The sequence below is a fragment of the Lontra canadensis genome, unplaced genomic scaffold (assembly GCF_010015895.1).
Source record: "Lontra canadensis isolate GAN:19392208 unplaced genomic scaffold, GSC_riverotter_1.0 scaffold175, whole genome shotgun sequence".
In the NCBI taxonomy this organism is placed as follows: domain Eukaryota; kingdom Metazoa; phylum Chordata; class Mammalia; order Carnivora; family Mustelidae; genus Lontra; species Lontra canadensis.
The window spans coordinates 831,500-858,353 of NW_022631169.1; positions in this window are offsets into that span (position 1 = coordinate 831,500).

Below are 26,854 nucleotides of genomic sequence, written 5' to 3' on the forward strand. Positions count from 1 at the left end.
CATTTTATGAATGTATCACAGTTGTGTGTGTGTGTGTGTGTGTGTGTGTGTGTGTGTGTGTGTGTGTGTTTTCCTATCCATTTATTGAAGGGCATCGTTGTTTTGCATCCAGGTTTTGGAAGTTATAAAGAAAGTTGCTGTAATCACTCATGTGCAGGTTTTTGTGTGAATATAATCTTCAAATCAACAGGGTAAATACCTAGTAGTGGGATTATTGGGTCAAGTGGTAATACGATGTTTAGCCTTTTAAGAAACTGCTGAAGTACCTTCCAATGATTGTACCATTTTGAAGTTCTACCAGGCAAGAATGAGCTTTCCTGTTGTTCTAGATCATCACTAGTGTTTTAATATTGTCAATATGTTTTTTTTGGATTTTAGTCATTTTATACTTAGGTGGTGACATCTTGCTTTTGTTTTATTATACAATTCCTAAATCACTAATGATTTTAAGTATATTTTTATATGCCTTTTGCTACGTGTGTATATTTTGGTGAGGTGTCTCTTCAAATATTTTTAACCATATTTTAATTGGGTTTTTGTTTTTATATTATTGAACCTTAAGAGTTATTTGCAAGTTTTAGATATATCAGTTATGTGTTTTGCAAATATTTCTCCCACTCTGTGGATTATCTTCATTCCCTTCCAAGTATTTTTCATAGAGGTAATGAACACCTTATAAATTTTTCTTTCATAGATTATGTTTTTGGTGGTGTTTCTAAAATGCTAACGCCAAAAGTTCCCCTAGATTTTTCCCTCTTTTTATGGAAGTGTTGTAGTTTTTCATTTTAAATTTAAGTCTATGATACATGTTGCATTAATATTTCTGAAAGATGTAAGGTCTGTGTATAGATTCATCTTTTTAATATATACATCCAACTGTTCTATGCATCATTTGTTGAAAATGCTTTTTTTCCCTCAGTGTATCTCTTTTGCTACTTTGTCAAAGGTCAGTAGAATATAACTATGTTGTTGTTTCTGGGGACTTGTATTGTGTTCCATTGGTTTATGTGTCTATTCTTTTGGTAATACCATGTTGTCCTGATTGCTGAAGCTTTAGAGTAAGTCTTGAATTCAGATAGTGTCAGTTTTTTTAAACCATGTTCTCCAGCATTGTGTTGGTTATATGGATATTTTGTCTTTTCATACACAATTTAGAATATATTTGTTGATGTAACAAATGACTTGTTGATTTTGACTGATATTGCATTAACTCTATAGATCAAGTTGGGAAGTATTTAAACAATACTGTGTCTTCCAGCTTACAAAAAATGGATCCTTTCTCCATATATTTAATCTTATTTGATTATTTTCATCAGAGTTTTGCTGTTTTCCACATACAGAGCCAGTATATATGTTGTTAGAAGTGTAGTTAAATACATTTCCTTTTTTAAAGTGTTATTTATTTATTTTTATTTATTTTTAAAGATTTTATTTATTTATTTATTTGACATAGAGAGAGATCACAAGTGGGTGGAGAGGCAGGCTGAGAGAGAGGGGGAAGCAGGCTCCCTGCTGAGCAGAGAGCCCAAGGGGCTGGATCCCAGGAGCCTGAGATCATGACCTGAACCAAAGGCAGAGGCTTAACCCACTGAGCCACCCAGGCGTCCCTTTTTAGTGCTATTTAAGATGTTGTTTTTGTTTTTTGTTTTCTTTTTGTTTTCCCAAATTTCGATAGCCTATTTCTGATATACAGGAAAGCAACTAACTTTTATACTTCTGTATATTTACTATATATTGTGTGACCTTGCTGCAATTGTTTCTTAGTTCCAGAAGGGTTTTTCTCTGTTTATTTAGTCAATTCTTTGAGATTTTCTACACTGGTAATCATGTCATCTGCAAATAAAGTTAGTCTTATTTTGTTCTTTATCTTATACGGATGAGGTATGATCTTTATTTCCTCTTTGTGTCTGTATTGCTTTGGATATTGCCAACTGCTTTTTCTGCTTCTATTGGTATGAGGGTATGGTTTTTTTTCTTTAGTTTGTTGATATGATGAATTGAATTAATGGTTTTTAAATCAGATTTAATAAATTTATAGACCTGGAGCTAATCCCACTTTTTTATTCATTATTGGATAAATTTGCCATTTTTTTTGGCAAATATTTGCACCTATGTTTATGAGATCTATAGGCCTATAGTTTTCTTTCCTTGTAATGTCTATAAAGTTTTTACATTACTGTAATATTGGCCTTGTGGAATGAATTACAGTGTTCCTTTAGCTTTATCTACTTAGAATGTAGAGAATTGGTATATCCTTTTTAAATTCTAGGTAAAATTCATCATTGAAACCATCTGGGTCTGAAGTTTTATTTTGCTTTTGAAGATTATAAATTTTTGGTTTGATTTTTAAATAAACATAGACTTAACCAGATTAGGTGAATTTTGATAGTTTGTGTATGTCAAAGAATTGGTGCATTCTATCCAGGTTATCAAATTTGTTGTCATAGATAGTTATAATATCCCTTTATTACCCTTTTAATGTCCATGAGATCATAGTGATGACTCTTCTTTCACTTCTGATATTAGTAATTTTTTTATTCTTTCTTTCTCTCTTTCTCTTTTTTAGCCTTGCTAGAGGCTTATGGAGAACACACTGGGAATATTTCAAAATGACTAATTTTCCCTCCCTGACCAAAACATGAGGGTTTTTATTGGCCTTTCAGCATGGGCTCTGGTGGTATTCCTGAAATTTAGACCCATGAGAGTGCAGAGTACCTGCAAGGCTGGAGACCCCAGGCATTTATGTTATTGTTATGTTATTATTATGTTATTGTTATTATGTTATTATGTTACGTTATGATGTTATCATGTCTTATGTTAGTCAACACTCAGCTTCTAGCAATTCATCAAAGTTACCATTTAAAAACAAAAAAAGATTTATTAGAGAGAGAGAGAGAGAGAGCACAAAAGTGGGGAAAGGAGCAGAGGGAGAGAATCTCAAGCAGACTCCCAGGGTGCTCCATCTCAAGATCCAGGAGATCATGACCTGAGCCAAAACCAAGCATGGCACATTTAACCAACTGAACCACCCAGGTGTCCCTCATCAGTGTTACCATTTAAGAGTTGTTACTACTTTATGAGTCCAGCACTTTCTCCAGGTAAGTTTATCGCAGCTGTGATTCTTTGTATTTGTCTCTTTCTCCAGGTTTCAAGTAGTTTGTCCTGTGGCTTCAAATCTCTGATAGGTTCCAGAAAATGTACTTATTTTTGGGGTGCCTGAGTGGCTCAGTTGGTTAAGCATCTGCCTTGGCTCAGGTCATGATCCCAGCGTCCTGGGATCAAGTCCCACGTCAGGCTCCCTGTGCAGTAGGAAGCCTGCTTCTCCCTCTCCTCCCTGTTTGGGCTCTCTCACTATCTTTGTCTGTCCCTCTCTCTCAAATAAATAAAATCTTAAAAAAAAAAAAAGTGCTGATTTTCTATTTGTTGAATTTTCATTCTTGTGCGGTTTAAAGTGATGACTTCCAAGACTCCTATATGTGAGATCTGGCCGTGGGACAGTATTTTGGCTTATTTTGCAGTGTATTTATATATACTTTAAAATATTTGCTAACCTAATCAAACAGCTGGGGATCTGAGTCATCTTAGGACTGTGTCTTCTTTATGGCTTTTTAAATTTAAATTAATTAATTAACTTTTAATCATAGATAAAAATGACCTGAGTTGTTCCTTACTAGTAATGTTTGACTATATACTTTACATTGTTGATAAGATATAGACACTTTCTATCTTTTGTTTTCCTCTGAGTAATGTTGACTTTTATTTAAATAGGTAGCTCACTAAATGACAAATCATTCTGATCTCCTGCAAGCTTGTTTATATGTTGTATTAGTGCATATATGTATCAGGATCAAGATGTTCTTACAGCCCTTCTTATTATCACTCAATACAGATATTTTCTGTCCCTTGTGGATATTATGAAAGCTTTCTTATGGTTTATTCACGTAGATCTACCTGCTGAGTACCTAGTTCTATGGCACATTTTTTTTTTAAGATTTTATTTATTTATTTGACAGATAGAGATCACAAGTAGGCAGAGAGGCAAGCAGAGAGAGAGAGGAGAAAGCAGGCTCCCCAAGGAGCGGAGAGCCTGATGTGGGGCTCGATCCCAGGATCCTGGGATCATGACCTGAGCCGAAGGCAGAGGTTTTAACCCACTGAGCCACCCAGGCGCCCCCACATTTCTTAAATTTAAAGCACACTACTTCTGGTATTTCAGCTCAGTGCTCAGTGTGTTTGGGAAGTTTTAACAAGATCGCTACATTCTGGCAGGGGCAGTTAACCAATGTTCTTTAGCACCGCCCAACCTGTACAATCTCCCTCTTTTTTTATTTTATTTTCCCAACACATAGCAACAATTCTACTCGATCTGCAAATGTACAAGAGAGCCCCTAGTAAAGGGTTTATGGGAAAATCTGCCCTCTAATTTAACTCCCTCCTCTCTAGTGTTCTTTTTTTTTTAAGATTTTATTTATTCATTTGACAGATGGAGATCACAAGTAGACAGAGAGGCAGGCAGAGAGAGAGAGAGGAGGAAGCAGGCTCCCTGCTGAGCAGAGAGCCCGATGTGGGGCTCGATCCCAGGACCCTAAGATCATGACCTGAGCTGAAGGCAGAGGCTTAACCCACTGAGCCACTCAGGTGCCCCTCTAGTGTTCTGTCTTAACAGATTCCAAATGCTTCTACTATCCTGAATTTTGTTTTCAGTCTTCTCAGATAATGATAATTTCTATGTTCAGGTTTGATTCCTGGGCATAGAGAAAAGGATACTTATCGCAGAAAACAGTGACCCGCCTATCCCAAATGGAAATATGTATGTCTATCAAATGATCGTGAGTGAAGAAATTGTGGTATACAGTTGACCCTTTAACAACATGGGCATTATGTTTGTTGACCTCCCAAGCAGTAAAAATATTGTGTATAATTTAACTCCCCTAAAACATAACAACCAATAGTCTACTGTTGTCTGGAAACCTTACTGACAACATAAATAGCTGAATAACACATATTTTGTATGTTACATGTATTATATGTTGTATTCTTACAATATATAGCAGGCTAAAGAACATAAAATGTTATTAGGAAAATCATAGGATGGGGGTGTCTGGGTGGCTCAGTAATTAAGCGCCTGCCTTTGGCTCAGGTCATGATCCCAGGGTCCTGGGATCAAGCCCTGCTTCAGGGCTTTCTGCTCAGTGGGAAGCCTGCTTCTCCCTCTCCCACTCCCACTGCTTGTGTTCCCTTTCTCACTGTGTCTCTCTTTGTCAAATTAATAAATAAAATCTTTAAAAAAATAATATATTAAAATAAAAAGAAAACCATAGGATAAAAAAATACATTTATAGTACTGTACTGTATCTATTGAAAAAAAAAAAAATCCCGTATAAGTGGCCCTGCGTAGTTCAAATGCTTGTTCAAGAGTCAACTGTATATGCATTATTAAGATGAATGAATTTGATCTTTTATGTATTTAAATGAGGAAGCATTATGATGTAATTGTAAGTGAAAATGCCAGTTGGAATAATAAGCCAAGTATGATACCATTAGAAATTTAAAAACATACACATACACAAACATCCCAGCACAAGTAGAGAAATTTGTTGAATGATATAATCCAAATGAATACATACTTTTGTACTAATGTATGTGAACTGAACCAGTAAGGCAATATTTTTTAATGAATTAGAGAACTCTTTGGTTTAATAATGTATACAGAATTTATCTTGAATTGGTGCCATTTTAACAATGAAAGTGAGTGCTATTTATCAATAATTGAGCTTGAAAAATGGGCATAAACTAGAGTTGTCCTGGAAAAATCCCAAGACGTATGATCCCACTCCATATTAGGTCTGTTTGTTATGGGAATGAAGTTTATTACAAGTACTCATGTGTATCCAGTTCTGTCCTACTGTTGGTGCCATAGTGGCCTCTCACCAATTTCCAAAAAGGAAATATTCTATCGGTATAATTTTAAGGAACTTTTTTGTCATTTTAATATTAACATAGATATATTTCTTTAGTCAATGTTGGCTTTGATTATTTTTACCATTACTTTTTTGCTCTTTGTTTTATGCTCATTGATAATGTCACCATTTTAAATCATACAGTGTGGTCACATGCTAAGATCAATAAGCATCAGTTATCAATAAGGATAAATGTAGATGGTAAAAAAAAGCTACACAGTCATTTTGGACACATGTGCTTAATATGTTCCTTTCCAGATGCATTTCTCTATACATAACAGAAATCAGCATACTTCCAGCAACATAAGAAAGGGTTTCTGGTTCCATATGCTTCTCGACAAGTAAAATCACTATGTCTCCAACATCTGGAAAACAATATTCAAAATATTAGAACTTAAACTACTTGACCAATTTAATCCTTGGACGCATTGTAGCTAGCAAGTGATTATCAGATAAAGAGTACCTATGAATAAAACATTATATATTCATATCATTTAAAAAAATATGTGAAAACCAATATATGGATGTTCGTATGATAAATAAGTATTATGACCTATAATAAGTGTTGTAGGTGAGGATCAGAGTAGGTAGGTCTCAAGAAATAATTTTCATTGGTTGAATTTGGTTTTTAAAGAATTGATAAGGGAGACCTATGGAAGAGGGGTTGCACAGGCATTAGTGATGGGAAAGTTTGCTTTGTGGAAAAGGGAACAGTTGTCAGTGATGACATCACTTGTTACTTTCTTTATATGACCCAGGGAATCTACTGAACACTTTAGAAACACATCTGATTTAATTCTTATAATAACCCTACAAATTATGAATTATTCCCATTCTACAGAAGATTTCACTAAATGATTTGCTTGAGTTCACATAGCATTCTGGAAACATCACCAGGATTGAAACTCAGGGGCGCCTGGGTGGCTGGGTTGGTTAAGCCTCTGCCTTTGGCTCAGGTCATGGTCTCAGGGTCCTGGGGTGGAGGCCCGCATTGGGCACTCTGCTCACCAGGGAGCCTGCTTCCCCCTCTCTCTCCGCCTGCCTCTCTGTCTACTTGTGATCTCTCTTTCTCTCTCTCTGTCAAATGAATAAAGAAAATTCTATAATAAAAATAAAAGATTGAAACTCAGGACAGTTAGGCTCAATACTCTGGTAGCACATGAGAAAATGAGGATGTGCAATAGAGCTAAATAATTATAGAATTTACTTGCTTTGTTTTGTTTTCTGATACTCAGATGCTTTCTCATTCATTATATGCACTTTTCTTCGAAGTTCAATTGTGTTAATTTTTTTTTCCCCTCAAACATATTTCCTTCCTTTTCTTTCATTTCAAAAAGAAATACAGGCAAATCAGATCTTTGGATCAGGATCTCACATATTTCTAGTATCCACTATGTCAGGTCACATAAATGACTCTTCATTAAATTTGTTCTGTGTGTTTCTGGAATAACACATGGATTAACCCGAGAGTTACACTTCCATTGCCTAAGTAATTTCTATTTGTATTACAACATTTAGAAATATCGGAAATATTTGAAGGGAGTATTTAAGAAGTTCAATCAAACAAGCTCTACAATAATGAATGCCTGAGGAACATGGGCATTAATCATGAGTGCAGGGTTTCTCCATAGAGGATGGAGAGTAGAGATTTGAACTAAATTGCAAAAAAGAAATAACACTATTTTAAACACTTGCCTAATAACATAATCCAAGGACAAAGTAGAGCAATCTAATATAAAACTCCACGATATTAAAGAATTATTTTTGTATTCAGTACTCTCCTTTATCCTTTCTAGGTGAGAAACCATCAACTGAGAAAATGATATAAGATAAATTATAATGTCTTCTTAGAAAATATGTGGCATTCATGGTAAGCTCACCACTGTCTTTAAAACTCGAGCCTGCCAAAGCAAAATAAATATGCTGAGCAGGATTAAATCTGAACACAGATTGAAGGTATTAGGCTCCTCATTTTGATACATAAAGAAAAATAAAGAAATGTGGATTTCATATTTCCAAACCAGAAGCATCTGAGAGAAAATGCGACTGTTGTCACTTTGCAAATCTGGCTTTTTTTTTTTTTTTTTTTAACTGCCAGTGTCATTTTCTAATCTTATTCCTCCTATTTGTAAATGATACAACTAGAGGCATCTAATTATCCTAGAAGTGGCATAGAAAAATATCTTAAATTTTTTAAACTATCTGTGAATATAAATGTAGTAATGTAATAACAATGACAGCCATAATGATTAATAGAAACTTACATGGCAAGAGACAAGATATATAATGATGCATAGTGATGAAATGCTATGAATGTTTTTTTTCTGAGTTCCATGGCTTGCTCAAAGGCATTGTGCAAGCATGGACAGAGTTTGTTAGAGAGAGAGAGAGAGAGAAACATAATGACAACAATAAGACAGTAAATCAGAAGTTTAACTTTTGAAAAGAAAAAGGAAAAATTAAATTCAATTGATTTTTAAAATTTTGATGTTGTTTTCATGAATTTTCAGAATATATAATTTTTCTAAGTTGTTAAGTAGATGAATTTGAAAGGAACTAGAGTTAACTGGTTCTTATATTTCCTTTGTAGAAAAAAAATGATAAATGCTACATAAAAATAATGGGAGAAGTAAAAAAAAGTGCATATTAAAATAAATTCAGTGTTTCACATGCACATATGTATGTATATATGTATATATGTGTGTGTATACATTTGTCATTATGTGTGTATATAATTATGTATGTGTAAATTTCACTATTGTTAATTTTTGCTCTTATTCTTCTTAAAAATCACAATTTTGTAAAAGGCATTGTTGTTTTATTTCTGCCTTATATTTTATAATTCCTCAACAAAATGACATTCCACCGTGTTCCACTTATACCTTTTACATGTGTCCGATCCCATCCAACTTAATCCTTACGTTCTCCTTCTTACACCAATGAATCCTTTACATTGAAGCAGAGGCACTACAATCTATGTCTCTGTTCTCATGTTCATGATTCTAAAGAAAAAAATGAATGGCTTAGTCATTTCCATGTAATTATTGTATTATATTAGCTATTTCCACAACCTATTCTTTTAAATGACACATAGGTTATTTTCTTCTCTCTTAGCTTTTCACACATTTTTAATATTTTTCCATTTCCAAGGCTGGAATAAGAATTGGAATTTCAAATATTTTCCCCAGGTATACTTATGCATTTGTTTTTATTCCTTCCTTGTTCTCCCATCCTTCCCCAAATATATTTCCTTGACTTCTCTGACTTGTGCTGACTTTTCTTCTTAAGAAGTAGAGACCATCTAGTACTCATTATAGATCCTAACATAATAGAATCCAGCTGAAAAGGAGCATAATGGAATTCAAGCATTCATGATAAGGGACAGAGAAGTATAATGAAAAGAGCACAAATTTTGTAGTTCAAGACAGAAAGCTAACCTTTGTCATTCACTGACTTTCAGCAAGTAATTCAAACTTTGTGACTTTTGCTTTCTCAATTTGAGAAAGCAGAATAATAATACATACTTCAAAAGATACTTCGGTGAATCCCATGAAAAACATAGCTGCTCAATAAATGAGAGTTAATATTATTATGTAATAAATATGGACTTTATATTTACATTATTTATTAAAGTTAATGAAATCTCATTTATAATATGACACATTAAAATTTTTAAATTAATATGGTGAGGTGAAATTCACTTAGTCTCTTTGGTCTGTTATAACAAAATAACAGAACCTAGGTAGCTTAAAAACAACAGAAATTTATTTTTCCCAATTCTAGAAGCTGAGTCCAAGATCAAGGTACTGGCATGTTTGCCTTCTGATTCATAGATGGCAGTCTTCTCACTGAATCCTCACATGGTGGAAGGGGTGAGCTAGTTCTCTGGTGTCTCTTTTATATATGAGGATACTAATCCAAATCATAAGGGTTTATGAATTTATCTCTATGAATTTATCTATTCTGCATATTTCATATAAATGTAGTCATGCAATACTTTGCCTGACTTTTACATAGCATAATGTTTCTAATTTTTGTCTACATTATAGCACATATCAGTACTTTATTGCTTCTCTATGGGTGAAAAATATTTCATTATATACATTACATAACCCTATATATATAATGTATATAATTATATATATACTACAATATTTCATTATATATGTGTGTATAGATATATATAAATATATAATAAGCATAGTTATTTGTTTATACACAACAGGTTATTTATTTGTTCATCTGGGGATGGGCATTTGGGCTTTTGCTACATTTTAAAATACGGAAATAACAGTGTTGATCCACTAACAGTTCAAGTCTAACTGAGGAGACTGATTTCTGGGTATCTGTTTCTGTCTCTTTCTTTCCTGTATTCACTAGTAGAAACATGTGCCAGTAAATGAGCCAGACTTCTACCCCAGAGCCAAGCATAGTAAACTAATGAATTTCAATGGTTTCAGGGTTCTTCCCTTTTGACAACTTACTCTGATAAGTACTTAAGCATTTAAAAAAATTCCTATCTTGTCTTTACTGACCACCTATACCTTTCTATTCTTACACCAAATTCTATTTCCTTTCACTAGCCTATCTTCCTTTTCAAGAACTACTGCCCTAGATAGCAATGATTACTGATTAAATTGTGAGTCTCAATTGTGCCAGACATTACAAAGAAGCTTGAGAATCACCATCAAAACTGTAACTTTATAATACATCTTTTAAAATGCAGGAATCTTTTACTTTTACAGAAATGAATGTATCGATTTATCTACTCAGAATTTAATGGTGTTTCAAAAGCATTTCAGTTTGAATGAGATGAGAATGTGGTGTCATTTTGTGTGTGTGTTTGTGTGTGTAACGGTATATCATCTTGAAGCCGGTATGAAACCACTGTTATCACCATTTGATATTTACTTGTTCTATAGGAGTTGAATGATAATAAAATTAAAGAGAGAGAGAGAAATATTGTGAACATGGTAACTCGTATTTTTGGGGAAAAAAGTGGGAGTTTCTATTAAATTCTGAGTGTAAAAGTTAGACACACTATCTGATCCTCCTGTTAATTATACCTGGTGTACTTTACTTTTGTATGATAACACTAACATGAACAATGTCAATTAAACCAACAGATTTTGAATTTTATTTTTACGTCCAATTTTCTTGAAGATTTGAATCAGTTGCAATAGAAAAGTATACTTTATTTTAAAATGTTTTTGTCAAAGTTTTTTAAAAAAATTTTCTTCTTTTAGAATGTGAAAATCACTTCAAAATATTTTGAAGATATGTCATCCAAGTAAATATTTAGAACACTGCTATAGTATATATAGTTTTACCACTTACAAACTACAGTATCTTTCTAAAAAACATGTTTTTAGCAATTAACTTAAGAAGGTCTTGGAAAAGTATTATTGCACCAAACACATCAACGATAGTTGAAATAATATGTTAGTCAAATAAAAAAAAATGTTTGACAAAAGACAAAGTTTTCATTTCAAATTTCAGATTTTATTAGGAACTTAAAAGAGTCCTTGACAACTTATTATTTTTTTCTATAGACTTTAGTATCATCCATATATAAATGAATATTGAAGAGAGATACTCATATATTTATTAATTTTTCTTTCTATTAATGTAGTAACTTTAATAAAGTTAGAATTTACCAAGGGAGATGTCTCCTAAGAAGAGATATATGAACAATTGCCTCCCCTTAACGTGCACTTTTTCTTTTTGCAAGAACTTTTTCAAATCTTCCACTCCCCTCAAATTTCTGACAGAGAAGCCCCTATTTTACAGATAAGCTGAAAGCCATCAAAACACCAAATGCTTAATATTACCTCTATTAAACATGTAAGTCTGCTTTATTAATTTTACCCACCATTTCCCTCTCTGCTGATAAAAGAGAGACATCTTTTTCTCACTGGAGTTTTGCAACCTGAGGCCTCATACCTCTCTCCACTACTGCTTATCCCTTCTCTATTGTTCCTACTTTTAACTTGTTTCTTTTTTTTTTTTAAGATTTTATTTATTTATTTGACAGGCAGAGATCACAAGTAGGCAGAGAGGCAGGCAGAGAGAGAGGAGGAAGCAGGCTCCCTGCTGAGCAGAGAGCCCAATGCGGGGCTCAATCCCAGGACCCTGAGATTATGACCTGAGCTGAAGGCAGAGGCTTAACCCACTGAGCCACCCAGGTGCCCCTTAACTTGTTTCTTTTAATAATTTTTTAATATAATCAAGTATTCTCATTCAAGCATTGTAAAGATATCAATGAAAGGATTAGTAAAAATAATTAATATAATAGTCCTTCCACCTGCTGCTTCATCTCACCCTACCTCTTCAAAGTTGACTCTTTGTAAGAGATCTATATTTACTATCTCCATTTTGTCACCTATTGCTGAACCCTCAACCCTTCTAGTTTGATTTATGTTTCTCATTTCAGCTTATGGTAACCTGTAACTACAATATTATTTGGTCTAATGAACATTTTTCATTATCAAATTTATGCTCACTTTCCAAACATTTGATATTGTTGGCCTTGGCCTTTATCTGTAAACACTCTATTATTTTAGTTTACATGATATAAATATTATCTTAACCTTTCTTCTATTTCTTATGTTTACCCTCATATACCTTCTTCCTCTCTTCTATAGTCTCATCTTTTACCAAGTTGTTAAAGCTGAAGTTCTTCAAGTCGGTTTTTTTTTTCTTCTATCTCCTCTCTTCACCAATGGCTTAAATGTTCACCTTCATGAAGAAAGACTTAACAACTTTTTTTTTAATACAAACCCTTTTCTGAGTATCAGACCCATGTATGCAATTGCCTACATGACAGTTCTGTTAGATATCTCCAGAATAATCTAAATCAAAACTTTTCAAATTGAATTTCATGACATTTCCCCTTTGGTTCTGGGAACCATCCCCCATCCAGGGGCCTTTCTCAATACCTCTCTCTCCTTTTTCATCTATGTATATTTTACAAAATCCTATTTTTTTTAACCTTCTAAGTAGCTCTTGAGTGAACTTACCTCTCTGCTTCTCCATTTCCGTAACTGTGGTCCAAACTACAATAATTGCTCTTATAAAGGACAACAATATCCCCTAATGTCACTCACTGGATTGTCTCATGCCACCCCCACTGGCATCTCTAGAGTGGTTTTTCCAAAACACAAGGCTAGTCATATCACTCATATGCCTAAAAGAAATCTAAGAAATAATAAGGAATCAAATCCTTGATACAGTTTAACTTTGTAAGCCACTTCCTCTATCTTTAGTCTTACTTTGCAACTTGCTTTTCACAAGATGGACTTATATCTAATTTTCAAGATGTGCCTATACTCCACTATGATGTAAACTGTGACATCTGGTACTTCTTTTAACCTCTGGTTTTTACCTGGTTATTTCCAGTACTTCCCTGGATCAAAGTTCAGCCAGATCATCTTCGGGGAAGGCTTCCCTATCTTTACTGATTAGGTCAATTTTTCTTCATTGCAAGTTTTGTAAAATACTTACTAACTTGTTTGTTACATCTAAAGTTTCAAAAATAACTATTTGATTTTTACATTAATATCTGTCTATTCTACTAGACAATATACTCCATGAGAGCAGGTTCTGTGTCTCTTTGTACTCATCATAGAAGCCCCAGTATTTGGTACAGTACCTAGCATTTAGTAGGCACTCAAGAAATTTTCTTGGATGATAAAATAAATGAATGAATGTTGGATATTATATGTCAGAGAATAGAAATTCTGATACTGAGAAAGAATCTATTATAACTCTTAACCTGACAGAAATTCAAGTTAAAATTAAGAACAATAACCAATTCTGGAAGTGTAATAAGTGTATCACAATTGGATTTTGTTAAATCCAAATCTAAAACAATAGTATCATTTAGGTATAACATGTTAGAAAAGTTGTACGTGATGACAAAGTGGGGGGACTTCTAAGAAAGACAGTGAAAAGGATTAATGAGTTAGAGGGATTGATTCATGTAGGTAGAGTCATAACAATAAGCTCAGCACTGAATTTGAAATCACATTCTACATAGACTACATATGACAGAGCTTGTTTTCTGTGTTGTAAGTCTTCACTCTTTCTATTTTAATCATGATACATTTCATCAAATTATATTGTTCTTTTCCAAGTACAGTAATTATATTTTTAAAAACAAGACTCAAAGATGGTTTAAAAGAAATATGATAACCATCTATAATTACTGGAAGCACATGAACACCAATTGAAAATAGAAGCTGTTAGAACAATTAGTTCTAGAATTAATATAATGAAATTAGGCTTGAGAAATTTTCAATCAAGCATAAAATTCCTTCCTAAGTATTGTTTTTTCTATTATGAATAAATGCTTATAATATCTATTTTGCAACAATTTAAAGAAATAGCAGATTGAGATGGTATTGAGGATGGGTGGGGCTAAAACTCAAAAAATAAAAGTAAAGCAACTACTGGACATAGAGTGGTGTTCACAATCTTTTACTTTCAAGTATGAGTGTCCCTATAATTTTTAAACTTTGGGTAATTATAAATATTTACTGTATTTTAAGTTAAAGTTGATTTCATCTTTTAAACATTTTTATATTTGAAAATTAGAAGTATCTAATGACAAAAACAAAATTTACCTCTGAGAGCAAAAAAGAAAAATAAAAACAGCAAATACAAAAACCTGGGTTCATTAGGAGAGACTTGAGATCTTAGATGTTGACAAAAAAGTCTCAATATTGTTTTAACATTTTATATGGGAATTTTATATTTCAATATTTGATTATTCTTGATTTTTGTGTTCACATGTTCTTTGTATCTCTGTCAGGCTCAATTGAAAGACCTATCCTTTTCTTTGTATGATGACAAAAATAGAATAACTCTGAAAAACAGATGAACAAATATTCCATGGGGAAAAATTCATTTCCTTGCATTCTTCTCGGATGCTAGACGGTATTTCCTGGAGTTATAGCTAAGTGTGGTCATATAAATAAGATCACAACAATAGAATGTGAGAGAGGAGGATATGTGCAACTTTTCATCTTACATATTAAGAGGCAATCGGACCTCTTCCTTTTTATCACAGGTGAGAATGATTAATCACTCAAATGGCCTTAGAAGTTCTCTGTGACCATGGCAGAGCTGCTCTCCTGAGCCCGAAATGACCCTGTGGATCAGAGCTGGCCTGTTACATTAAACACTTAACTTCCTAACATTCCCTGATTGAGGAACGACCTGGTATTTTTGTAGAACAGTTAAACCTTGTATTCGAATTGATACATAGATAAGCAAGAAAACCTTTTTAAAAAATTTATGTATTGTGTATAAATTGTTGTAATCTAAACAAAACAAAAATATCCCAAAAACATAGTTGCATTTTGGGTTTGCGTCAAGTACCAGCAGGTTATGGGAAGATCATGAGATTTCTGGTTTTGCTGACATTTCCGAACTTCACAATAGTATGGTGTCCTCCTTTGTTGCCTTTTGGAATTAAGCAGCTGAAAATGAAATAAAGATGTCACTTGAAATGCAAAGTCTCCAAATGGAGCTGGGCTCTTGGGGCAAGTACTTGCAGATTGCCTATGAATGACATCAGATGGATTTTGTGGTAAGAACTCCCTAATCTTGTGTCAATATAAATTAATTCTTCTACAACCGCACTGGTTTCAGGATCAGTAATAGAACCCTTTTTGTGAGAGAACATACTGAAACAGTGAGTTATTAGCCCATGTCCCATTCAGGGTTGTTAAATTTGATGACCTTAGTAACTTCATCAGAGGTTTACTGTTTCCATTTAACTCTCCTTTTACCTTGAAGGAGAGAGACATTAAATGTTCTTTTGTCTGTGTTGAATGCTTCCTTGGTGCCATTTTGTGGTATTTGCAGGCCTCCCTGACATTATCAAATGGATTGACATTTTAAATATTTGCAGTGCTCAGTGGGTACTAATTCAGCAAAGGTGAACCACAAGCTTCTTTCACCGTGGCACAGCAAGTGATGTGTGTCTGTTTAATCACAGCAGGTGAAATGAGATCAAAAGCCACTGTGTTGTTACAGTCCTAAATCTGCTGTCATGGCAGACACACCTGGAGGGGTCCTTGAAGGAAAAAGCTAAGTAGTGAAGAATCTACTTAGGCCACTGGCTTTTGTGACTGAACCCATTAACCCAGCTCAGGAGGAAACTCTCCTAGCATATAACATTTCCATATTTTTAGTAAATTCTTTGTAGGTACAGCTTGATCATTTGTGGGCCTCAGCAATTCTTGATTTTCTTCGTACTCTAAATTAAATTTTTATTTCCTATGTTTTGTCAGAGTTGAGAATCCAAATACTCCAAAAGAGGAAAAATGTAAATTATTCTACATGGTCACTATCACAAATTTTGGTGACTTTATTCAAAAGGGAATATAGAAAGTAAAAAATTGTACTACAGTACTAACTTTTTGGCTATTGAGATATCATACCACGTGTATTATTTATAGATTTTTACAATGACCAATGTTAAAACATCAATGAATGGAATGACTCTTTAAAGTTTTATCCTAAATTTTTTTTTCTACAAAACATGAACTTTATATATAATCCCTAGTATTTCTAAATAGTCCATTACATAACTATTTGTATTTTAGGTTAACTTAAATATCTTTAAGTTATTTCAACTTTCTGCAAGCAAGCATTTGTGTGAAGATTTTCAGATAAAATCTCATGACTTACCTCAGTCACATGTATGCCTCTAGAAACTCAGCATTTCTATCTTCCAACCTAGTCTTCCTGAAGGTTTATTGTATCAAATCTTGAGGCAAGTGTGTTAAATGCATTAATAGAGAAAATATTAAGGACTAGGTCCTTGTACTTTAAATTGCTGTGTGTCTATAATATTTAAGATCAGAGTAGAATATAAAGATAAAAAATTTGTTAAATGTTAATTGAAAAAATCAATATACAGTATAGTTTGGGTACATAAGACTTAGTATGACAGTAGAGTCACTGAAAAATTTGGCAGACAGTTCAATGATTTGTCCTACAATTTTTCATCCTGATATGTAAAATTCTTGATTGTCAGGAAATTCCTCTTAATACCTTTTCTTTGTAGTTAAGGAAAAGAATTAACATAATAGCAGAAAATAAAACAAAAACCATGGAGATTATGGGAAAGGGAAAATAAGTAATTGGTTTGGGGATGTTTGCCAACATCCATCCTTTTCCAGTGCCCTGAAATGAAACTGTTTTCACATCAGATCCTCATCATCATTTCCCACTTGGCTACTATAAGACAACATTAAGACTTTCGTAAACAGATTTAAAGAGCGCATGTTAGAGGATAGGGTCTGTTGGGTGGGAGGAGAAGGAAAAATACTAAGGTAAGAGATTATCTCTATATTTAAGAAGTTGAAAGAAAATACTTAGCTGGACAAGTTATAATAAACTAAGTATTTATTGAACATGACTATAAGCATGGCAGCATTCTGGGTGTATGGGTGAAGGAAATAAGGATGTATAGCTTCATGGAGCTTTCAGTCTAGCAGGAGAAACAAGAGGGAGGCTGATAATTAGACATAACAAATAAGCCAACTGTGTGGTTTGTTAGAAACTGAAAAGATTTCACGACAAAAGAGTAAGATGGTTGGAGAGTGTGTTCATGGTTGGTAAGAATTGGTCCTATTTAGGCTGGTGAGATTCGTATAGAGATCTGATTACAAATGTTAACTGGAGAATTTTTTTTTTTAAGAGATAGGAGATAAAAAGTGTGTTAGGGAACAGATGGAAAGACATCTATGGAAATACCATTTATTAACTATCCACTTTCAGGCTGGGGCAGTCTTCCCCATCTCACTGTCCCTGTATCCTCAACTTCTCTAAAGTTTAGCATCATCTTCTAGCTTCCCCATCCACCCCAGAATCCCGGAGGATACTGCTTCCCTGGCATCTCTGTCAAGTAGGGGCTTCTTTCCCATATCTTTGAAATCTTTTGTTCCAGTTATGATGAGGTATGTTCCTGAATTTACATTTCCTCTTCCAGAACTTTCTGTGTCTTTCCTCACATTCTTAGTTTCAAGTCTTCTGTCTTCAGACTGTACAACTATAGAAATCTTATGTGTATTAAACCTAGATCAACTTTTGAATATTTTATTCTTAGGTTTATTTCTAGTCTCTTTGATACTCTATTTGTATCTTATGACTTTAATATCTATATAACTGGCCCAGATTGTTCAAATCCTTGACCTTTTCTACTCTTGAGACTTTAGGTATCACTGTAACTTAGCCATTCACTTACTAAATCTTGAGATTATCAATAACTCAATCTTTTATAATCTTAATTTTAAGAATTTCAGTCTCTGACTTTTATTTACTCTCCATTTTCCCCTTTTACTATCTTGACACAAACAATCCTTTTCCCCTGGATAAACTTATAATTTATTTTTCCTGCCACATTTTACAATCTCTTCCTCTTCACATGATATGTCTTCATTTTCCTTCATATTCAGCTTAAATTCCATGTGTTATCATTATAATCACTCTGCAAATTTCAACTTCTTTTAATTTCTCACTTTGTTTTATTTAGTTGGCAGGAAGAAAGAAAGAAAGAAAGAAAGAAATGAATTCCAGATAATTTGAACTCTGTACCTATTGTACACTTATATCAATGGAGTTGAGTACAGCAGGAGAAATCATATAATCTTGCTGACTAGTCTCACTTTAAATTAATTGCCGGTACTCTCACCTTGGATAGTTAGAGCTATTTAGCAACATCACATATTTCCTTAATATATTCAGTTTTGTGTTAGATAACCATTCTATACCTTTTCTTCTTTCCTTAGCTTCCAGTACCTCCTCCCCATTTTCTATTTTAGCTTATAAACATGCCTTTTATTCAACTGAGGAAAGAGAAACAATGAGAAAATTGCAATACAATAAGAACATTCCCAACCTGCCACCTAATTTATCTGCTTCCCATTTCAACAAAATTTTCTGAAAGTGTTGTCTCTTCTCATAGTTTCCAAATCATCTCCTCACACTTTTTCTTAAATCTACTTCATATAGGTTTTTACTAATATTAATTCACTGAACCTCTTGGCAGAGTCAACAATGATCTCGATTTTGCTAAATCAGGTGGTTAATTCTTAGTTCTCTTATCTGACCAAACATTTTTCTACCCCTACAAAATACTTCACATGTCTCCCATCATACTATACTCTCTTATTCTTACCACAAGTTCTTACTTATGGGTTCTAGCAAATTTTCACAGGATAGGTAGTCTAAACCTACATACATTGTTTTAAAGGTAAGAGAGAAGAGATAAATCTTCCTAATGTAGTTTAGGAAACTAACATTGCTTTGGTATTAGAACTGGATAAAAGCTATACCAGTAAAATTATAGGCCAATTTCATTTAAAACAAATAGATCTAAACATGCTAAAGAAAATAATAGCTCACTGAATCCAAATGCATATATACAGTAACCAAGTAAAATCTATCACAGATATTTGAGAATGTTTTTCTTTAAAGATTTATTTATTTTAGAGAGAGACAGAGTGAGAGAGTGAGGGGTGGGTAGGGGTAGAGGGAGAGAGACAGACTCCTTTTTTTTAAAAATTTTTTAAATTTATTTTCAGCGTAACAGTATTCATTGTTTTTGCACCACACCCAGTGTTCCATGCAATCCGTGCCCTCTCCAATACCCACCACCTGGTTCCCCCAACCCCCCACCCCCTGCCGCTTCAAACCCCTCAGATTGTTTTTCAGAGTCCATAGTTTCTCATGGTTCACCTCCCCTTCCAATTTCCCTCAAGTCCTTCTCCTCTCTAACTCCCCTTGTCCTCCATGCTATTTGTTATGCTCCACAAATAAGTGAAACCATATGATAATTGACTCTCTCTGCTTGACTTATTTCACTCAGCATAATCTCTTCCAGTCCCGTCCATGTTGCTACAAAAGTTGGGTATTCATCCTTTCTGATGGAGGCATCATACTCCATAGTGTATATGGACCACATCTTCCTCATTCATTCGTCCATTGAAGGGCATCTTGGTTCTTTCCACAGTTTGGCGACCGTGGCCATTGCTGCTATAAACATTGGGGTACAGATGGCCCTTCTTTTCACTACATCTGTATCTTTGGGGTAAATACCCAGTAGTGCAATGGCAGGGTCATAGGGAAGCTCTACTTTTAATTTCTTGAGGAATCTCTACACTGTTCTCCAAAGTGGCTGCACCAACTTGCATTCCCACCAACAGTGTAAGAGGGTTGCCCTTTCTCCACATCCCCTTCAACACATGTTGTTTCCTGTCTTGCTAATTTTGGCCATTCTAACTGGGGTAAGGTGGTATCTCAATGTGGTTTTAATTTGAATCTCCCTGATGGCTAGTGATGATAAACTACTAGAACTCATACAACAATTCAGCAATGTGACAGGATACAAAGTCAATGTACAGAAATCAGTGGCTTTCTTATACACTAACAATGAAAATATGGAAAGGGAAATTAGAGAATCGGTTCCATTTACTATAGCACCAAGAACCATAAAATACCTGGGAATAAACCTAACCAAAGAGGTAAAGGATCTGTACTTGAGGAACTACAGAACACTCATGAAAGAAATTGAAGAAGACACAAAAAGATGGAAGACCATTCCATGCTCTTGGATTGGAAGAATAAACATTGTTAAAATGTCTATACTGCCTAGAGCAATCTATACTTTTAATGCCATTCTGATCAAAATTCCACGAGTATTTTTCAAAGAGCTGGAGCAAATAATCCAAAAATTTGTATGGAATCAGAAGAGACCCCGAATCGCTAAGGAAATTTTGAAAAACAAAAATAAAACTGGGGGCATCATGTTACTTGATTTCAAGCTTTACTACAAAGCTGTGATCACCAAGACAGCATGGTACTGGCATAAAAACAGACACATAGACCAGTGGAACAGAGTAGAGAGCTCAGATATGGACCCTCAACTCTATGGTCAAGTAATCTTCGACAAAACAGGAAAAAATATACAGTGGAAAAAAGACAGTCTCTTCAATAAATGGTGCTGGGAAAACTGGACAGCTATATGTAGAAGAATGAATCTCGACCATTCTCTTACACCATACACAAAGATAAACTCGAAATGGATAAAACCTCAACGTGAGACAGGAATCCATCAGAATCTTAGAGGAGAATATAAGCAGTAACCTCTTTGATATCAGCCACAGCAACTTCTTTCAAGATATGTCTCCAAAGGCAAAGGAAACAAAAGCGAAAATCAACTTTTGGGACTTCAATAAAATCAAAAGCTTCTGCACAGCAAAGGAAACAGTCAACAAAACAAAGAGGCAACCCATGGAATGGGAGAAGATATTTGCAAATGACAGTACAGACAAAAGGTTGATATCCAGGATCTATAAAGAACTCTTCAAACTCCACACACACAAAACAGACAATCATATTAAAAAAATGGGCAGAAGATATGAACAGACACTTCTCCAATAAAGACATACAAATGGCTATCAGACACATGAAAAAATGTTCATCATCACTAGCCATCAGGGAGATTCAAATTAAAACCACATTGAGAGACAGACTCCTTACCAGGTGCAGAGCCCCACACAGACTCAAACCGAAGACCCCCCAGAGGCCATAACCCAAGCTGAAATCAGGAGTCTGATACTCAATTGACTGAGCCACCCAGGCTCCCCTGAGAATATATATATTTTTTAATATTATATTTTTTTGACAGAGAGATCACAAGTAGGCAGAGAGGCAGGCAGAGAGAGAGGAGGAAGCAGGCTCCCTGCTGAAAAGAGAGCTCGATGTGGGGTTCGATCCCAGTACCCTGAGATCACAACCTGAGCCGAAGGCAGAGGCTTTAACCCACTGAGCCACCCAGGTGCCCCAAGAATATTTTTATATTAGAAAATGTGTTTGCAAAATACACTAATAGATTTATGGAGAAAAAATATGTCTTGACACAAATATGTCTCGATAAAATTCAGTACTCACTAAGTTTTTAATTCAACAAAGTACTTAACACAAAGAGGTATTTATCAGAAAATTAGACTTAGTGATAAAATGTCAAAACATTTTCTAATAATCAGAAAAAAAAGCAAGAATAACTACTATCACTGTTTATTTTAGTTTTCTATTTTATTTGAGGCTCTACCAAGTGCATTGAAAAAAGAAACAAAAAAAAAGTGATGAAAAACAAAATAGAAAGAATAACATAGCTATAAATCACAGACAATATGATTATCTACCAAAATCAAGGGGTCAATACAAACCAAAATTATAATTTGCTGGAAATCAGATCATGGTCAAAATCAGGATTTTCTTACATTAAAAATTGCACAATAAATTTATGAATATGTAATTAAGAAAAAGACTACCTTATGTATAATAGAAACCAAATATAAAGAGTGCATACATAAGTTGACCAATAAATAGAAAGAATTTTAAATGGAAAATAATCAAAACTTTTCAAATTGTGTGAGATATATTAAAACTTTTACAGGAAAAATAGTAAAAATTAAATAAATAAGTAAATAAGTAAATAAAAATACAAAAATATATCTACATAACTGTAGAGATAAAACACATACAGTGTCAGTATGTTAAAGGTAACACTCTGATCTCAACTAGTCATATAAATTCAATGCCATTCCATTCAAAATTTATATAGTTTTTTAATATAAATTTACAGTACAATTATATATACACATATATAATTATTAAATGGTCAAGAATAACCAAGTGAATTAATAAAAGGAGGATTATAGGCTTAATCTGTCAGTTCTCAAGATTTTCTATAAAGCTTATACTAATTAAAATAATGTAACTGGCACAGAGACAGTCAATAAACCAATGTAACAGGATAGTAAGACTAGAAGGAAATTTTCATAAAACAAAAATAATATATAACAGATGAACCACCATATTACAAAGGAAAGGAGGGTGCCTTGGTGACTCAGTCAGTTAAACAACTAACTCTTGATTTCAGCTCAAGTTAAGATATTAAGGTTGTGGAACTGAGCTCCTGGTAAACCTCTGTGCTTGGCAGAGAGTCTGTTAGGATTCTCTCTCTCCCTCTCCTACTGCTTCTCTCCCTGCTTGTGCTCTCTTTCCCTCTAAAATAAATAAATATTTTTTTTTTTAAAGAAAGGATGACATATCTGATAATTTAGGAAGCAAAAATGGTCAAATAAACAAATGGTTCCCAACAATTAGATAGTCAGACAAGAAAAAAAAATGAAATTGTTTCTGTATTACACTATATATATTTATAAATTTCAAATGAATTAAAGGCTTAAACAAACAGCTTTAAAAAAATAAAATGTAGAAGAATATCTCTATGTAGTGAGGGTAGGAAATATTTTATAAACAAGAGACAAAGTGCACAACCCAAGGAAGAAAAATTGATAAATTCAATTTCATTTAATTGTATAATCAACAAAGACACCACAATATATTTTGTTAAAATAAAAAATATACACTCAGAGAAGGTATTTGAAAATTATATCATCAGTTGAAGACTAATTTCCAGAATATATGATTAATTCTACAAATCATTAATTAAAGGAAAAGAGTGAAATGAGAAATGAGCAAAGAGAATGAACAGGTGGTATATAGAAATCAGTATACACAATCAGCATAAGAAAAGTTCAACTTTAAAAGTACTAAGGGGATTATGAATTAAAACAAAAATTAAATGTCATGTCACATTAGTTTGAAATATTATGTCCAATGTCACTAATACTGTAAACAAAGAAGAAATAGAGAAACATTGTTGATAGCAATGTGAAGTCATTAGAGAATCATTTAAAAGTAGTAAAGCTCAAGAATCTATATGCTGTGACCCATTTTCTAGGTTTCAGCACCAGAAAATCTCTCATAAATACTAGGACACTTCTAGAGGTCCTATTATTCTGTCCAGAGTTTGGTAACAATGAAAATGTGCACATAAACCAAGTTTTCTTGGAGCTTGGAGGTAAATAAATAAATCATACTATATTTATATAAATTTGTAGTAAAATCCCCCTTTTATCTGTCTGGAATAAATCAGAATAGAAGTTCTCAAAATGATAAATCTCAAAAACCCAATGTTCTATTTCTTAGGATAGTTGATGAATACATGACTGTCCATTTCACTGTTTTTATAGTTTTATACATAATGTTAACTATCTTTTATGTAGTTGATATTGAGCTAGAATAATATAGAAAAACACTGTTGAATAGAGAAGGAAAACTTGAAAAAAGACAATGTGGTAATAAAAGTCAGTAAATAGTAGCCAGTGCTCAGGTTGGAGATGTTGTCACCCAGAAGAAATACATGAGAGTTTTCTGAGATGTTGAAAATGTTTTTAATCTTTACCTGAATACTGGCACACAGGTGTGTGTTTCTGTGTGTATGTGTATGTGTGTGTGTGTGAGAGAGAGAGAGAGAGCAAGCAAGAGAGAGCGAGAGAATACTAAAGTGCTTTGTGTTTCTGGGTGAGAGGAAGGAGCATGGACTGCCTTCAGAGAAGATGTAAGGAAAGAGAAGGTTAGCCCAGTCATAAGACATCTTTTACTGCTGCTCATTTCTTCATTGTTTTTGTGTAGTCCTGGACCTCCAAAGGACCTACATTTGTATGGCTTTCTCAGAAAAATCTCTCCATGTTGTCTACTTTAGTGATCCTTTTTTTTTTCTTTCCTTGTATGACCTCCTAAATCCATGTCTTTGCCATATTGCAGATTTTTGTTTCCAGTCACTATCCAGTCATTAGGCATGTTTCTCTGGCTCCTCTACGGGTTCTTCATAGCACTGAGAATCTAATTAACACAACATATTTGGAATGGATAGGTGGATTTTCTAACCTGCAAACCTGTACTTTGTACAATTGTAAGAAGGATATAAAGATTGACCAATGCCAAAAGGCATCGAATGCCTCTTCCATATTCCTGTCTAGTGGTTAGCCATGTTCCATTAAGCTCCTCAGAGAGGGATAATTTGACATCTCCTGAACCAGAATGACTGTAGATCTAAGGGTTAGAATATTCTTTATGTTAATACCAAAAGCTGTAATTGCAGGTTCCACACCATACTATTTATATTTTTAAAGTATCTGGCATATACTGAGTTCAACACATTCAGTTGAATAAGTATTTGCCAAATGACTGCTGTTTTAACAAGAAAAATTTCATTGAATGCTAGATATATATTATGTCTCTAGATAATAAAATATCTAAATAAAATTAATGGATAAAAATAATCCAAAATAGTTTGAAAAAATCCAAATGCTAACAAAGTACAAAGGCAACATTGAGTTAAATAATAATTGCACACGTTGAAATGAGTCATTCTCTGCTTGAGCAAAGGCAAGGCCATTTGCAGCATAATGCAAAGCAAGTCTGCTATCCCTCAGGGAGGACACAGCGCTTGATCTACTTTTTCCATGATATATTACCTTTCAGAGCTTTTCTTTCACATAAGTAATCACTTGCAGGGCAGAAAGAATGTCTTATTGCAAGAAGAAAAAGAGGAAAGTAGGTAAAAAGTACATTCCAGAGAAAAATAGAAACCCCAAAATTCAACCACTTAAGTTTATCAGACTTGAGGAATTCATTAGCAGTGAAAAAGAATCAACAAAATTAAAGACATATGAGGAACTGAAAAGAGATTATAAGAAACAAAATGTTTTCTTGCTTGTTCTGAAATATTTTCAGAACATTGCAGAGTATATTGATCATATTGCATTTTCCCTCTTGCTATACTATTTTTAAATTATAAGATAAAACAAATCTTCAGGGGCAAAAATAAAAGAGACTTATAAACAAACATTTCCATCATCATAAACATGCTCCAAATACTGAAAGCCCAGTCATGTATACCTTCAGAAATAAACAGTAAAAATGATGTTATGACTACATTCTATGTCAAATATAAAATAATAAACAATATTATTTTCCTTAGATCTCCATTTCCTCTGATTTATGTCAGGTTCAGAAAATGATGCAGTATCAAGTCCAAGACATCACCATAAATAGAAGTTCCCTGCAGACCATGGAAAAATGGAACTATACCTTTTCAACCCTTGTATTTCTTTAGAACTCAAAGATAACTTGAATCTGAATATTATGTCTGACATTTGATGATTGCTCCTATTTTGTAAAATGGTGAAGGAAGAATAAAATACTGAGATTTGGCCACTTGTGTTCCATTTTCCTGTACCATTTTTATCTAACCATTCTTCACTAGTATCATATATTCTCTCACAGTTTCTAACTATTATACAGATGATATGTCAGGATAACGATAGAACATTACAGGAATATTTTATGTTGGAAATAATTTACCTATATTAGAATTGTACTGTTGAGGCCCTTAATAACTTAGGTACTTTTCTGGGCTGAGATTCATCAACTGAAGTTCATTCTGTTCTCTGTGCCCTAGTCAGCAGTTACTGTCCTTACCAAAATACACATTAAACTAAGCATGTCATCTTGGAATAGAGCATATCCCTTCCATTTCTACTGTAACTATAATCTATGGACCAGGACATGGACACAAGAAAGTTTGTTTGGTTTTTAATTTCCTAAGATGAGATTTGACTTTCCTTTGAGCTGCAACTGGTGAAAAGCTGCAATTTTATAATTAATTTTTGTTTTGGTTAGTAATACTGATTTTGGTAATACTGATCTTTTTCATCATGTCCTCAAAGTTTTTAAAATTAATGATGAATGATGTAATTTGGCTAAATTTTGGTTCTCTTTGGTTAAAGAAGTCATTTCCGTTTTTCTTGCTAATACAGACTTGTACTCCCCTGAGAAACTTCTCAGTAGCAGATTGATGGGGACTAAGAAATTTTCACAGGTCACTGTTTTTCTTTAATGTAGCAACTGAACATCATTTCCTAATATCTGAAACCACCTCTTTTCAGAAGACCCTATAGAAC